This window comes from Bison bison, unplaced genomic scaffold (assembly GCF_000754665.1).
Source record: "Bison bison bison isolate TAMUID 2011002044 unplaced genomic scaffold, Bison_UMD1.0 scf7180017864180, whole genome shotgun sequence".
Classification (NCBI taxonomy): domain Eukaryota; kingdom Metazoa; phylum Chordata; class Mammalia; order Artiodactyla; family Bovidae; genus Bison; species Bison bison.
In genome coordinates, this window is record NW_011494752.1 from 8,509,377 (window position 1) to 8,514,762 (window position 5,386).

Below are 5,386 nucleotides of genomic sequence, written 5' to 3' on the forward strand. Positions count from 1 at the left end.
CTGCGCTCCTGAGTGTTGGTGGGGGGTCCCCAACCCCAGGCACTGGCCCCGGGAACATATACATGTGCGCATGGCTGCTCCTATCGGCACGCATGCAACATGTGTGCATCACAGGAGCTTGGGAAAACCAGATGCACCACCCCAAAGCAATTAGAGAATTTAAACAGACCAGGTCTGTGCCAACTTGCCTTGTTTTCAAATACACGTCAAATGGATGAGGAAGCTGCAGCGCCCCAGAGCCCTTGTGCATTTTCAGGAACTACCACCATATAGCTGAGCACCCCTCCTGTGCCTGGGCCAGGTCTCCCCCACCTTCTCCCTGTCCACCCTCTGGCCGCTCACTCTTTGTGGCCCCCACCCACTCCATGCTGGTAGCTCTCTGCGGCTATGACAACCAAAAACAGCTCCAGACATGGCCCAGACATCCCTGGGGACAGAACTGAGATCTGCCCCCCCACTGGCCTCTGGGGACAAGGAGGAGACAGTCAGATGCTTCCAGCACTGAGTTTTTTCTTTAAAAAGGATGAGACACCACTGATATTCTGAGTGCTAAGTTACTGCATCACTCTCTGTTTTTTGTTTTTAGACATCCATGATACCTCTCCACATGCAGTTCAGTTCAGTTCAGTCACTCAGTCATGTCTGACTCTTTGTGACCCCATGGACTGCAGCACACCAGACTTCCCTGTCCATCACCAACTCCTGGAGCTTACTCAAACTCATGTCCATCACGTCAGTGATGCCACCCAACCATCTCATCCTCTGTTGTCCTCTTCTCTTCCCGTCTTCAATCTCTCCCAGCATCAAGGTCTTTTTCAATGAGTCGGTTCTTCACATCAGGTGGCCAAAGTATTGGAGTTTCAGCTTCAGCATCAGTCCTTGCAATGAATATTCAGGACTGATTTCCTTTAGGATGGACTGGTTAGATCTCCTTGCAGTCCAAGGGACTCTCAAGAGTCTTCTCCAACACCACAGTTCAAAAGCATCAATTCTTTGGTGCTCAGCTTTCTTTATAGTCGAACTGTCAGTCCATACATGACTACTGGAAAAACCATAGCCTTGACTAGACGGACCTTTGTTGGCAAAGTAATGTCTGTGCTTTTTAATATGCTGTCTAGGTTGGTCATAGCTTTTCTTCCAGGGAGCAAGTGTCTTTTAATATCATGGCTGCAGTCACCATCTGCAGCAATTTTGGAACCCAAGAAAATAAAGTCTCTCACTGTTTCCATTGTTCCACCATCTATTTGCCATGAAGTGATGGGACCGGATGCCATGATCTTAGTTTTTTGAATGTTGAGTTTTAAGCCAACTTTTCCCCTCTCCTCTTTCACTCTTATCAAGAGGCTCTTTAGTCCACATGCAAGTCACAATAAAAATAAGCCTCAGCTGGGAAGAAAGTCAGGACCATGGGGGTTCTGGTCTTTCCCATAATATCACCTGCAATGGTGAGACACAGTTCATTCTTTCGGAAAGTGTTTGTCTCAGGCCACCCAGCCCTGCAGACACTCCACAGGTGACCACTCCTAGCTTGGCTCAGCCTGCCATGCCGCTGAGCATGGCTGTGAAAGATTCAGGAACATCTTGGAGCTCAGATGCTGGCATGTCCCTCCCACATGGCCTCCTCTGCCTGTCAGTTGGCAGGGCCCAGGGAAAAAGCCAGACTCAGTTGACCGCCCAAGACAGAAGAAAAGCTGAGCCAAGAATCAGAGGTGCATGGTTGCGGGAACGCTGGGCACACTGGCCCAGGCCAGGGCCACGGAAGCACAGGTGCAGGATACAGAGGATGGCCAAGCCCCCTCAGCAACCATGGGGAGCAAGGCTGGACACAGGGCCCTGCCTCGGTGGGCCACAGTGGAGCACCCTGTACGCTGCCACCCTTTCGACTAGCTCCCCCCCGCAGCCAGGTGGCACCTGCCAAGGTGTGGAAGCCCCTAGGAAGGACAGGCTGCAGCCTGAGGGAGACTCCCCAAAGCTTTGAGGAGTGGCTGAATCAGAGGACGTTTCTTAAGCACGTCTGACTGTGAGGCTCCGCCCACTGAAATGCTGTCTGGGGGGGCGGGGCGGGGGGCGCGGGATGGACCAGAGTCCTGCTTGGGTCCTACTCAGCGGCCAACGGAGCAGGCTGAGGTCCGGCACCAGCCCCCTCCATGAAAGCAGACACTCTCAGCCAGGAGGCCTCACTGGCCCCAGTGCTCCTCCTGCTCACCCGCCTCACTGCCAGCTCCTTCCTCTCACAGCAAGTCTACTCTGGTGGTGCCTCCATCATCCCCCTGCTCAAAACTCTGCCAAGTGGCCCAGTACCCCCAGGAAGGGGCTGGCTCCCAAGGCTCACTTCCTGCCACACCAGCACCCATGCCTCCCCACCCAGCCCAACATCTCTGATGGATTCCCCTCCACCAGTCTTACCTGCCATTCTTCCTGCCACCCCCACCCACAAACAGCGTGTTCTGAACCCTTTCAAATGCCTTCTGAAATACCCTCTGTCCCTCAAACTCCTATTCATCCCTCAAGACCCAGTGAGAGCATGTCCGGTAGCCTCGTCCATGGCCCCTCCTGTGTCTTCTGTGTGTACCCTATCTGTCCCTGTCCCTGTCATCTGTCCCTGTTTGGTGACGGTTCCTCCGGATGAGGGGCCATTTCTTCCCCATCTCTGTATCATCTGCCTGGCACAGAGTGTTTGTTGGGTGAATAGTGGCCCTTGTTTCTTCATCAATAAAACACACGGTGGTAAGGGGACATCTCAGCCGCCTGTGCTCCAGGGACTTCAACCCCCTCCCTCTGACTTCAGAGCAAGACAGGAAGCAGCCCAGGTAACGTGAGTGGGCCCTGCGGGGAGCCGCCCTGAGCCTGCAGACCTCTCTGCTTCTGAGGCCAGAGATTCACCAGCTGCCCAGAAGCTGTGCTTCCTAAGTATGTGTTTTTCTGGCGACTCTTAAGCTGAGAAATCAAGCAATGTTCTCAAGCCTTGACCGGGGGTGCGGGTGCAGTCCTCAGTTCCTTAGAAACCCAGGGGTGGAACCCACTCAAGGCGGGTCAGTCTCCCGTCCCCAGGGGGGCGGAGCTGGGGGGGGGGCGGGGACCAGCCATGTGCATGAAGAGCCCAGGGACATACTGAGAGTCTGAGCTCTGACCTGAGCCATATTCGATCACATTCATCAACTCCGTGAACCATACTTCCCGCTAATGGCCCCCAGCCCTGGCCTGTCCTCTGAATCACCATGTCCAGCTTAGGGCCAGAAGAGAAAACGTGCTTCTCAACATGTTTATGACAGCGACAACTCCCATGGGAGCTTCTGTGGCATTTCTGCAGACAAGGGTGTCACTGTCAGCAGATGCCGTTTTAAGGAGTTCCTCTCAACTGGAAGAATCCGGAGCCTCAAGCCTGGCGACCGTGTCCATGGGGACACCAATGCCCCCCACTGCCAGGGCCCACAGGTGGCCCCACTCAGCAGAGGTGAGTCAAAAACCCTTCCCTGCAGCCGTGCCAGCAACCCTGGGACTCAGTGTGTCCGCCCTGACACCCATCACATTTTATGGGGAAACTCACAGAGGTTGCCGGCGGGTCAGATCCTCCAGGCCCCGCCGCTCACACAGCCTCAGCCCCCGTCACTTTCAACTACCAGCCAGCAGACACCTGTACAAGGATAGGAAACCCCACAGTCCCACAGAAGCTCTGTGTCCTCAAGCTGTGCCTCCTGACCCACAAGTGACCCTGGGCTGGCAGGGCCAGAAGGAGAGAGGGCAAAGGGTCAAGCGTGAGGCCTGCCCACGTGGGGAGCAGGTGCAGGTGGTGGCCAGGGGCTCGAGGTCACCCAGGCTCTGGCTAGTGAGCTGGAGGAAGCCGGCATACGGTCCAGTGCCTGCCTGGAGGGTGCAGAGGGGTCTTTTGGGGTGATGGAGCCTAGGTGGTCAGGGGTACATGAGAAGTCTCCATCTGGGCAGACATCACTACATGAATTACACCTCAGAAAAGAAAGTCAGTAGGGGAACTGGGAACTGGCCCCCTTTCCCCAAAGGGCCCAGGGAGAGACGTGGTCCTCCTGCCAGGCTTCAGGTATTTACATTCAGCAGACACGAAGCACCCCCAGGAGGCACCACTCTGGGGGGACTCTGCCAGCTAAGCCCCTGCAGCAAGACCAACATGCATCTACTGATGCGTAGGTGCTCGCGCCTCACCTCGGGCAGTCACTCAGCAGCACCAGCCCTGTTGTCATGCCCGCTCGGAGACAAGCAAGCCAGGGGCTCGCAGAGGCCAGGTCGACCAGCCCTTCCAGATTCCAGATTCCAGATTCCAGGTTCAGGCACTGGGGCAAAGATAAGTCCTGAACATTCCCTAGGGGGCCAGACAAGTGAGCAGAAGAAAGACACTGGCTGAGGCCACCGGAAGCCGACATCCAGCCAGGTCCCCCCCAACCCCCCGTTAGGACCGTGGCCCCTACCCAGGTCCCAGGGCCCTCATCACCCAGGAAGCATCTGGTCACCTTGAAGGGGGATTTGTGTTGCCCAGAGAGGGGCGTGTGGAGCAGAGAATGACGAACAGGCCAGGTGGCAGCAGAGGGGCCCCTCCTGGCTTCAGGCTCTGAGGCTGGCAGGTCCTTTTCGGGCTGCTGTCATCTCTGTGACCCAAGGAGGCCCTCCCTCCAAAACCCCGTCAGACAGGAGCAGAGCAGGTGGGTCCCCAGTGCCGCCCCCAGAACCCTGCACCCCGCCCTGGGCCACCTCAGCTATGGGAAGGGTCCCCCCACCTTACTAAAGCCGTGGAAGTCCTGGCCCTCTGCTCTTGGTAATTCTAATGATGCAGCTCCTGCGGTTCCAAGGTCACGGGCTGCAGGGTCCCAGCGCTGGAATGCAGAGGAGATGCTCCGCCTACCGCACCCCGGCAGCACTCTGTGAGGGGCTCAGAGGCTGGACCATACCGCTTGCCATGCGAGGGGTACGCAGACGTGGCGGGTCAACAGCACCCGGGTCACGTTGTGACATCCAAACAAACAGCAGGGGCCCAGGAGTCAAAGTCACATCGACCGCAGGTGGGACCCACGTACCGCTCAGCACAGAGGGCAGGGCACAGGCTGGAGACAGTGTGTCGGCCTCCAGCAGGACCCTCCATCTCAGGGCCTCCCAGCAACTCAGGAGACATTTACCAGGAAACCAGTGCTGTGAGCCCCACACTAGCGCAGACGCACAAAGGAGGGCCACAAAGTTCTGTACTAAGGCAGCCATGACCTCGATCGGGCACCAGGCACAGAAAGTCTCCAGGCAGCCTCCAATCCGGGCTGGGGGCTCCCTCCCACCCTCTAGAAGGACCAGAGGGGGCCTCTGTGACCACCTCCCCTGGGGGATAAGTGGGGGAAACAGGTGCAACCTGTCTTTTCTAATGAGTCAGTTC

General features: G+C 56.8%; 1 protein-coding gene across 14 annotated transcripts in view; it reads right to left on the reverse strand.

Moving 5' to 3' along the window:
- The window catches only part of PEMT (phosphatidylethanolamine N-methyltransferase), a 36,151-nt gene that overhangs the window by 26,222 nt on the left and 4,543 nt on the right, over positions 1-5,386 (reverse strand). The window contains exons 1-3 of one of the 14 annotated variants that reach the window (XM_010842895.1): positions 4,751-5,355; positions 4,177-4,333; positions 3,548-3,634 (exon numbers count right to left, since the gene is read on the reverse strand). The exons of 7 other annotated variants lie outside the window; for them this stretch is intronic. The gene's annotated coding sequence lies outside the window, so the exon portion shown is untranslated. Of the gene's footprint in view, positions 1-3,547; positions 3,635-4,176; positions 4,334-4,745; positions 5,356-5,386 lie in introns of those variants that run through there. 6 more of the 14 variants (XM_010842891.1, XM_010842885.1, XM_010842884.1 and 3 more) reach the window with 6 other exon arrangements.